This window comes from Phyllobates terribilis, unplaced genomic scaffold (genome assembly GCF_046119375.1).
Source record: "Phyllobates terribilis strain yellow unplaced genomic scaffold, ASM4611937v1 Scaffold_8__6_contigs__length_399053987, whole genome shotgun sequence".
NCBI lineage: Eukaryota > Metazoa > Chordata > Amphibia > Anura > Dendrobatidae > Phyllobates > Phyllobates terribilis.
In genome coordinates, this window is record NW_027362768.1 from 147,390,742 (window position 1) to 147,402,180 (window position 11,439).

An 11,439-nucleotide genomic window follows, 5' to 3' on the forward strand; every position below is an offset into this window, starting at 1 on the left:
GACTCTTTATTTTTTGAGTATCCATTTTCAATTCTTAGATTTAAATTATTTTGATCTTACATTGTTTTGCTTAAACATCTGGGAGTGTGGTGTCATTGCTCACCTAATTATTGTGTTTTTTATATATTTGACTTTGTATGTCTAGTTTGTCTACCAATTATTTTTAATTATTATCTATAGTAAAATATACAGTATTTTTATTTATTTTTGGAGCTTTGCACTTTTTTTGTATAGGTATTTTGAATCCACTGTGAATATTGGTCTTATACCCAAAAATAAGGATATTAATGAATGTTTGGGAGAAATTCAAGTAATCTAGAAACCCACCATATAAAGTGAGGAAAATAAGTATTTGATACACTGAATATATTTTTTTTGCAAGTTTTCCCACCTACAAAGAATGGAGAGGTCTGTAATTTGTATAGCAGGTACACTGCAACTATGAGAGACAAAATCTAAAAATAAAAACCAGAAAATCACATTGTATGATTATCACATAATTAATTAGCATTTTCTTGCATGAAATAAGTATTTCATACAATAGAAAAACAGAACTTAATATTTGGTACAGAAACCTTTATTTGGAATTACAGAGGTCAGACGTTTCCTGTAGTTCTTGACCAAGTTTGCACACACTGCAGCAGGGATTTTGGCCCACTCCTTCATACAGATCTTCTCCAGATCTTTGAGGTTTTGGGGCTGTCGCAGGGCAACATTGAGTATCAGCGCCCCCAAATATGATTTTTCCACCACCATGCTTCACGGTTGGGACGATGTTCATGGGGTTGTACTCATCCTTCTTCTTCCTCCAAACACGGTGAGTGGAGTTGATGCCAAAACGTTATATTTTGGTCTCATCTGACCACATGACCTTCTCCCATGCCTCCTCTGGATCATCCAGAGATCACTGGCAAACTTCAAATGGGTCTGGACATGTGCTGGATTGAGCAGGAGGATCTTGCGTACCCTGCATGATTTTAATCCATGATGACGTAGTGTGTTACTAACGGTAATGTTTGAGACTGTGGTCCCAGCTCTCTTCAGGTCATTGACCAGGTCTCCCGCATAGTTCTGGGCTGATTCCTGACCTTTCTCAGAATCATCTTTACCCCACGAGACGAGATCCAGCATGGAGCCCCAGACCGAGGAAGATTGACAGTCAACTTATGTTTCTTCCATTTTCTAATAATTGTGCTAACAGTTGTTGCCTTCTCACCAAGCTGCTTGCCTATTGTCCTGTAGCCCATCCCAACCTTGTGCAGGTCTACAATTTTGTCCCTGGTGTCCTTAAGCCCCCGTCTCACATAGCGAGATCGCTAGCGAGATCGCTAGCGAGATCGCTGCTGAGTCACGGTTTTGGTGACGCAACAGCGACCTCACCAGCGATGTCGCTATGTGTGACACTTTGCAGCGATCAGGCCCCTGCTGTGAGGTCGCTGATCGCTGCGAAATGTCCTGGACCATTTTTTGGTCTTTGCCCTCCCGCTGGTCAGCACACATCGCTGTGTGTGATCAGCGGGACCAGCGATCAGGCTGGTAACCATGATAAACAGCAGGTTACTAGGGGCACACGCTCACTTAGTAACCCGCTGTTTATCATGGTTACCACTCTGCTACGGTGAGCGGTAACCTCCCGCTCACCCTAGCAGAGTGGTAACCATGATAAACAGCGGGTTACTAGGTGTGCGTGTGCCCCTAGTAACCTGCTGTTTATCATGGTTACCAGCCTGCTCCTGCTTCAGCAGACTGGTAACCAGGAGCAGGACATCGTGGAAAGATTCTTTCCACGATGTCGCTGCTCCCCTGATCGCTGGTGAGCCTGCCTGTTTGACAGCTCACCAGCGATCACATAGCGACGCAGCAACGATCCCTGACGGGTCGTATAGTTGTCGGGATCGTTGTTGGTATCGCTGTAGCGTCGCTAAGTGTGACGGGGCCTTTAGACTGCTCTTTGGTCTTGGCCACGGTGGAGAGGTTGGAGTGTGATTGATTGTGTGTGTAGACAGGTGTCTTTTCTACAGGTAACGAGTTCAAACAGGTGCAATTAATACAGGTAATGAGTGCAGAGTAGGAGGGCTTCTTAAAGAAAAACTCACAAGTCTGTGAGAGCCAGAATTCTTCCTGGTTGGTAGGTGATATGTATTTCATGCAATAAAATGCAATTTCATTATTTAAAAATCATATAATGTCATTTTCTGGTTTTTTTTATTTTTAGATTCTGTCTCTCACAGGTGAAGTGTACCTACGATACAAATTAGAGACCTCTCGATTTTTTGTAGGTGGGAAAACTTGCAAAATTGGTAGTGTATCAAATACTTATTTTCCCCACTGTATATGGTGGGTTTCTAGACTGCTTGAATTTCTCACAAACGTTCATTAATATTTATTACCCTCACTGTATAACCCCCACAGCAAGAAAATTAACCACCAGATACATCTGATGCCTTAGACCATAATCAGACATGGTGCATTTGATGCAAAAACCTTTAGGGCATGCTCACACAGAAATATCGAACAGATTTTTCAGCAGAATTGGTACGCATTTGGAAACAAAATGTGTGAAAAATGCCTACAAAATGCAATCTTATTTTTTACAATTGAAAAAACTTTGTCATTCAGACATGTCACGTATTGCAGCAGTTACACTACGGATTTCACCCAAAAATCCCAATAGGTAGTAAACCCAGGGCATTTCACTGCAAATCCATGGCAAAGTCTCTGCCTCAGATTTCTGCTGCAGATTTTGTAGCTAATGTAAGTTTTTCCAATTAGTATTTACTCTGGGTGTTTATAACTTTAGGGTTTGTTCACACAATGTTTATTTCAGGCAGATTTGGAAATAGTTTGGTTAAAAAAAATGCTTGAAAAAGAGCTCAAAAACACGAATATATTAATTTCTACAAGTATGTACTAAATAAATACTTTCTGCTTGTATATTCGGACTTTTGTGCGTTGTTTAACTGCTTCTGTAGCACCCTGAGGATTCGGCTGCTACAGGGGTATTGCACCTCAACCCAGAGGTGTGATATTCCACTCCCGGGTAAGGATGGAGTGTGGAACTGAGCTAGTAGGCTGCATGCACTACACACATCCCATTTCCGGGGAACAGACCGATGGTACTCCCACTAGAGAAATGTGCAGGTACGACAGTGTCTGTTCCTGGCTGGAGTGGGAGGGGGGTGGAACATCCCAGTAGTGTAGGGGCAGATAGGGGGAGCAGCCTGGGTAAAGCTAGGAGCTCATTGGGTGCTGGTCACCTGAGCTCACACATAGAGGGAGTATTTAAGGTGGGCACCATCTTAGATCAGGGTCAGTCTGTGAGACGTCAGTCAGTCAGTTGTCAGTCAGCCAGTCAGACAGTCTGTCTGAGAGCCTGAGAAGCAGAGCAGAGGAGAAGAGAGAGAGACCCAGAGGCGCAGAGGGGACCCCAAGAGCCCATAAGAGAGCTAATAGGGTGAAGGGTCGGCAACAGGGTACTGGATCCCAAGCTGGCAGAGGCTACAGCACACCTTAGCCAGGAACTGGAGGTCGTGGGCAGGATCTGCCACGATCACCCACTAAATCCACCCGGAAGGCAGACCAAGAATAGGGTCAGGGAGCCCAGAGGAGGCTTGACCAACAAGAGGCCCGAGGGAGCCGGACTTAGGTGGATCCCTGGTGGGAACGGCCAGAAGAAGGGAGAGACAGAAAGGAGCTCAGGACCACACTCCGGAGTTGCCTGGGAGTTGACCGAGTCCAGGACCTGGTGGACGCAGCACGGCTTGGGTGGTCACTGCTGTACACAGTGACCCGAGCAACACCAGTAAGTAAAACCCTGGGACTGCATTTTATGCCTCTGAGTCTCCTTGCTGCACCTTCACAACCACCATCCTCCACGGCTGACCCCCTGAGGCTATACCCCTCCCGTTGGGGGTTATACTACCTAAGCTGCACTCACATCATCAGCCTCAGTGGACCCTGCTGCAGCGGCGGCCGTATTGACCGCAAATCAACGGGTGGCGTAGTCGACATAAAAGAACATCTAGTAACATCATAAGGACTGCCACACACTGAGCTTGACACCCTGGGCACGGACCGGGTCACAGCCACTCGGAGACTACAACCCCCATCTGATCCGGCTCCGGGTATCCCCAAACAACACTGGCCCAGGGGGCACGTCAACTTTGGCGTAGTCGGCAGGATAACGTGCCCGCAACAACCGGGTACTGCGTGCCTGAAGAAAAGTTCACCGTTACCTCAAAAAGAAGTCTCCCGCCGGTTCCGGAGGGTCCCCGCCAACGGACCCCATCACAGGTCGTTTCCCGCCGGTTGTCCGCCATTTGCAGCTTTTTCCCGCCATCCATGGAGTTTCCCGCCACTGGGAGATGATTCCCGCCATTTCCAAAGATTTCCCGCCTTGGAAGAGCGGACGCCATTATGGGCGTGCCAGAGGGTGGCAAGAGGCCACCTCCCATCGTGGGCCAGGTCGAAGAATGGCGCCAAAAGCGGAAACCGCGCCCACCAACAGAGACTGTGATGCTGGAAGTGTCCATCAGCGTGAGGGAACTGCCCCTGGAACTGACAATCACAAAGTTGCCCCGGGACGACCCTCAATGTGGGCGGAGACAGAACAAGAGAACAAAGATGGGTGTCGCCTGGAGCAGTCTGGAGAGAGCGCACCCGGAGACAAGAAGTCTGGAGGAGAGTCCAGAGAGAACACACCCGGAGATGGAGGGAGAGGCAGGCAGCACCGACCCAGTGGTCAGGAGCCTGTTGCAGGTCGCCACTCCAGAAGGCCTGCTGGAGATCCTGGCGCAGCTCCCCGGAGATCGGGAGTGTGCACAGACCGCGCTGGAGGGCCTAGCACGGAGGATGGCCCGGGTGCAGCAGGAAACACTGGCAGAGTGGAGCCGAGAGATGGCCCAGCAGACCGAAATCCGTCAGCGGAGCATGCCACCCGAGATGAGGAGACAGACCGCCTCTGAGGATGGCGCAGGAGGAATGAAGGCAGGAGACGGCGCCGAGAAGGGAGCTGAACGGACGGAGGCAGGTAAAGGGGACGTCTCTACCCCGAGCCGGGAAACCGCGTGCCTGCCCCAGCTCCCCGTCGCAGAGCCCGAAATTCCCCCTGCCGTGCCCGTCGCTGCATCGTCACCGCCGCCGACTAGGCCTCAACCGGAAACCGCGGCCGCGACCCCTGTGACGTCACACGCCTCGACCTCGAGCGTGGCCAAGCAGGAAATACCACCGGCCTGGTCGCAAGGCCTAGTACCCCCGGGCGCCGCTATTCCAACAGCGCCCCCTACCTCCGCGGAGCCACCAGCCTGGCCGCAGGGCCGAGTAACCACGGGCGCCGCCGTTCTTACGGTGCCCTTTTCCTTTAGCGTGCCCCAAGCCTGGTCGCAAGGCCTGGTCAACCCGGGCGCCGCTACCACCACAGCGCCCATAGCACCTAAAGTACCGCACCTGGGTGAGGACCTGTTCGCCCAGCATACGTGCCCGGATGGGCAGCCCTTCATATGGCCACCGGAGTTTCACCATCCCCGACTCCGGAAAGAGAGACCCCTAGATGAACCCCTGATTCCGGTTCCGAAGCCCGCAAGGAGGACCTCGCCCCCGCTGGAGGAGGCACAGTTCGAGTGGGACCCCACAGGAGAAGACCTCATGGGGTTCACTCAGGAGACTCGGGCGGCCGCAGCGGAGCGTGCAGAGTGCTGCCGGCAGCAGCTCGAGGTCTTCGAGAGGGAGCGGAGAGGCGGGTCCGGGAACAACAAGCGCAGATAAGGAGCGCGGAGCAGAAGAGCCGGACCAGGAGGAATCCCCGTGCAGCTCATGGTCCCCCTTCCACCGGGACTGTGATAAAATTCAACATGCAGCACGGATGGGGCTTTATCAGAGACCATCATACCCCCGGCGACGTCTTTGTGACCCGCAGAGACGTAGAAAGCCATCTGCCGGAGGGACACAGAGGTCGTGACCTGTATGTAGGGGACGAGGTCACCTTCACCCGGCACAAGTGTGCCAAAGGACCCTACGCCCTCCATGTGCATCGCCTGACGGAGGAGGAGCTGCGGTGTGAGGAGGAGCAAGAGGACCCGGACGGGTCTGAAGAATCTAAAGAAGGAGCAGGAGGACGCCGTCGTTGAAGTACGGTAGAAAGAGACTGTACATAGTTACCCGTCAGGGTATAAGAACTGTTCTAGTTAAAATATAGTCCCCGTTGGGACCAGCAGATTGAACTGAAACCCGTGTGTCCCTATTTCCACTGACCGAGGACTGAGAGCGGTCATTCCTTCCTAATACCTGGCCGAGGACTGAGAGCGGCCATACCTCCCCTTGTATATAGTTGCGCTTCCTAAGGCGCCCCCTACCGGTTTTATAAGGAAACCGCTTTTCTTCAAGAGACTGTCGCACTTTACCCGGTCACAAGTTGCACCGTGACCGGAGGAATCAGAGACAGGAATGTTTACAAGAAAGTTATTTATGAAAAGTTTTATAATATATATATATTGTTTTATATGTTTATGATGTTTTTGAAAAAAAAAATTGTATGTTTTGGATGTTTATATTTTACAGCCCGAGGACGTGCTGTGATTTACCAGGGGGGAATGTAGCACCCTGAGGATTCGGCTGCTACAGGGGTATTGCACCTCAACCCAGAGGTGTGATATTCCACTCCCGGGTAAGGATGGAGTGTGGAACTGAGCTAGTAGGCTGCATGCACTACACACATCCCATTTCCGGGGAACAGACCGATGGTACTCCCACTAGAGAAATGTGCAGGTACGACAGTGTCTGTTCCTGGCTGGAGTGGGAGGGGGGTGGAACATCCCAGTAGTGTAGGGGCAGATAGGGGGAGCAGCCTGGGTAAAGCTAGGAGCTCATTGGGTGCTGGTCACCTGAGCTCACACATAGAGGGAGTATTTAAGGTGGGCACCATCTTAGATCAGGGTCAGTCTGTGAGACGTCAGTCAGTCAGTTGTCAGTCAGCCAGTCAGACAGTCTGTCTGAGAGCCTGAGAAGCAGAGCAGAGGAGAAGAGAGAGAGACCCAGAGGCGCAGAGGGGACCCCAAGAGCCCATAAGAGAGCTAATAGGGTGAAGGGTCGGCAACAGGGTACTGGATCCCAAGCTGGCAGAGGCTACAGCACACCTTAGCCAGGAACTGGAGGTCGTGGGCAGGATCTGCCACGATCACCCACTAAATCCACCCGGAAGGCAGACCAAGAATAGGGTCAGGGAGCCCAGAGGAGGCTTGACCAACAAGAGGCCCGAGGGAGCCGGACTTAGGTGGATCCCTGGTGGGAACGGCCAGAAGAAGGGAGAGACAGAAAGGAGCTCAGGACCACACTCCGGAGTTGCCTGGGAGTTGACCGAGTCCAGGACCTGGTGGACGCAGCACGGCTTGGGTGGTCACTGCTGTACACAGTGACCCGAGCAACACCAGTAAGTAAAACCCTGGGACTGCATTTTATGCCTCTGAGTCTCCTTGCTGCACCTTCACAACCACCATCCTCCACGGCTGACCCCCTGAGGCTATACCCCTCCCGTTGGGGGTTATACTACCTAAGCTGCACTCACATCATCAGCCTCAGTGGACCCTGCTGCAGCGGCGGCCGTATTGACCGCAAATCAACGGGTGGCGTAGTCGACATAAAAGAACATCTAGTAACATCATAAGGACTGCCACACACTGAGCTTGACACCCTGGGCACGGACCGGGTCACAGCCACTCGGAGACTACAACCCCCATCTGATCCGGCTCCGGGTATCCCCAAACAACACTGGCCCAGGGGGCACGTCAACTTTGGCGTAGTCGGCAGGATAACGTGCCCGCAACAACCGGGTACTGCGTGCCTGAAGAAAAGTTCACCGTTACCTCAAAAAGAAGTCTCCCGCCGGTTCCGGAGGGTCCCCGCCAACGGACCCCATCACAGGTCGTTTCCCGCCGGTTGTCCGCCATTTGCAGCTTTTTCCCGCCATCCATGGAGTTTCCCGCCACTGGGAGATGATTCCCGCCATTTCCAAAGATTTCCCGCCTTGGAAGAGCGGACGCCATTATGGGCGTGCCAGAGGGTGGCAAGAGGCCACCTCCCATCGTGGGCCAGGTCGAAGAATGGCGCCAAAAGCGGAAACCGCGCCCACCAACAGAGACTGTGATGCTGGAAGTGTCCATCAGCGTGAGGGAACTGCCCCTGGAACTGACAATCACAAAGTTGCCCCGGGACGACCCTCAATGTGGGCGGAGACAGAACAAGAGAACAAAGATGGGTGTCGCCTGGAGCAGTCTGGAGAGAGCGCACCCGGAGACAAGAAGTCTGGAGGAGAGTCCAGAGAGAACACACCCGGAGATGGAGGGAGAGGCAGGCAGCACCGACCCAGTGGTCAGGAGCCTGTTGCAGGTCGCCACTCCAGAAGGCCTGCTGGAGATCCTGGCGCAGCTCCCCGGAGATCGGGAGTGTGCACAGACCGCGCTGGAGGGCCTAGCACGGAGGATGGCCCGGGTGCAGCAGGAAACACTGGCAGAGTGGAGCCGAGAGATGGCCCAGCAGACCGAAATCCGTCAGCGGAGCATGCCACCCGAGATGAGGAGACAGACCGCCTCTGAGGATGGCGCAGGAGGAATGAAGGCAGGAGACGGCGCCGAGAAGGGAGCTGAACGGACGGAGGCAGGTAAAGGGGACGTCTCTACCCCGAGCCGGGAAACCGCGTGCCTGCCCCAGCTCCCCGTCGCAGAGCCCGAAATTCCCCCTGCCGTGCCCGTCGCTGCATCGTCACCGCCGCCGACTAGGCCTCAACCGGAAACCGCGGCCGCGACCCCTGTGACGTCACACGCCTCGACCTCGAGCGTGGCCAAGCAGGAAATACCACCGGCCTGGTCGCAAGGCCTAGTACCCCCGGGCGCCGCTATTCCAACAGCGCCCCCTACCTCCGCGGAGCCACCAGCCTGGCCGCAGGGCCGAGTAACCACGGGCGCCGCCGTTCTTACGGTGCCCTTTTCCTTTAGCGTGCCCCAAGCCTGGTCGCAAGGCCTGGTCAACCCGGGCGCCGCTACCACCACAGCGCCCATAGCACCTAAAGTACCGCACCTGGGTGAGGACCTGTTCGCCCAGCATACGTGCCCGGATGGGCAGCCCTTCATATGGCCACCGGAGTTTCACCATCCCCGACTCCGGAAAGAGAGACCCCTAGATGAACCCCTGATTCCGGTTCCGAAGCCCGCAAGGAGGACCTCGCCCCCGCTGGAGGAGGCACAGTTCGAGTGGGACCCCACAGGAGAAGACCTCATGGGGTTCACTCAGGAGACTCGGGCGGCCGCAGCGGAGCGTGCAGAGTGCTGCCGGCAGCAGCTCGAGGTCTTCGAGAGGGAGCGGAGAGGCGGGTCCGGGAACAACAAGCGCAGATAAGGAGCGCGGAGCAGAAGAGCTGGACCAGGAGGAATCCCCGTGCAGCTCATGGTCCCCCTTCCACCGGGACTGTGATAAAATTCAACATGCAGCACGGATGGGGCTTTATCAGAGACCATCATACCCCCGGCGACGTCTTTGTGACCCGCAGAGACGTAGAAAGCCATCTGCCGGAGGGACACAGAGGTCGTGACCTGTATGTAGGGGACGAGGTCACCTTCACCCGGCACAAGTGTGCCAAAGGACCCTACGCCCTCCATGTGCATCGCCTGACGGAGGAGGAGCTGCGGTGTGAGGAGGAGCAAGAGGACCCGGACGGGTCTGAAGAATCTAAAGAAGGAGCAGGAGGACGCCGTCGTTGAAGTACGGTAGAAAGAGACTGTACATAGTTACCCGTCAGGGTATAAGAACTGTTCTAGTTAAAATATAGTCCCCGTTGGGACCAGCAGATTGAACTGAAACCCGTGTGTCCCTATTTCCACTGACCGAGGACTGAGAGCGGTCATTCCTTCCTAATACCTGGCCGAGGACTGAGAGCGGCCATACCTCCCCTTGTATATAGTTGCGCTTCCTAAGGCGCCCCCTACCGGTTTTATAAGGAAACCGCTTTTCTTCAAGAGACTGTCGCACTTTACCCGGTCACAAGTTGCACCGTGACCGGAGGAATCAGAGACAGGAATGTTTACAAGAAAGTTATTTATGAAAAGTTTTATAATATATATATATTGTTTTATATGTTTATGATGTTTTTGAAAAAAAAAATTGTATGTTTTGGATGTTTATATTTTACAGCCCGAGGACGTGCTGTGATTTACCAGGGGGGAATGTAGCACCCTGAGGATTCGGCTGCTACAGGGGTATTGCACCTCAACCCAGAGGTGTGATATTCCACTCCCGGGTAAGGATGGAGTGTGGAACTGAGCTAGTAGGCTGCATGCACTACACACATCCCATTTCCGGGGAACAGACCGATGGTACTCCCACTAGAGAAATGTGCAGGTACGACAGTGTCTGTTCCTGGCTGGAGTGGGAGGGGGGTGGAACATCCCAGTAGTGTAGGGGCAGATAGGGGGAGCAGCCTGGGTAAAGCTAGGAGCTCATTGGGTGCTGGTCACCTGAGCTCACACATAGAGGGAGTATTTAAGGTGGGCACCATCTTAGATCAGGGTCAGTCTGTGAGACGTCAGTCAGTCAGTTGTCAGTCAGCCAGTCAGACAGTCTGTCTGAGAGCCTGAGAAGCAGAGCAGAGGAGAAGAGAGAGAGACCCAGAGGCGCAGAGGGGACCCCAAGAGCCCATAAGAGAGCTAATAGGGTGAAGGGTCGGCAACAGGGTACCGGATCCCAAGCTGGCAGAGGCTACAGCACACCTTAGCCAGGAACCGGAGGTCGTGGGCAGGATCTGCCACGATCACCCACTAAATCCACCCGGAAGGCAGACCAAGAATAGGGTCAGGGAGCCCAGAGGAGGCTTGACCAACAAGAGGCCCGAGGGAGCCGGACTTAGGTGGATCCCTGGTGGGAACGGCCAGAAGAAGGGAGAGACAGAAAGGAGCTCAGGACCACACTCCGGAGTTGCCTGGGAGTTGACCGAGTCCAGGACCTGGTGGACGCAGCACGGCTTGGGTGGTCACTGCTGTACACAGTGACCCGAGCAACACCAGTAAGTAAAACCCTGGGACTGCATTTTATGCCTCTGAGTCTCCTTGCTGCACCTTCACAACCACCATCCTCCACAGCTGACCCCCTGAGGCTATACCCCTCCCGTTGGGGGTTATACTACCTAAGCTGCACTCACATCATCAGCCTCAGTGGACCCTGCTGCAGCGGCGGCCGTATTGACCGCAAATCAACGGGTGGCGTAGTCGACATAAAAGAACATCTAGTAACATCATAAGGACTGCCACACACTGAGCTTGACACCCTGGGCACGGACCGGGTCACAGCCACTCGGAGACTACAACCCCCATCTGATCCGGCTCCGGGTATCCCCAAACAACACTGGCCCAGGGGGCGCGTCACTTCAGGTTTCAAAAAACACCAAGTGGTTAAAAGAAG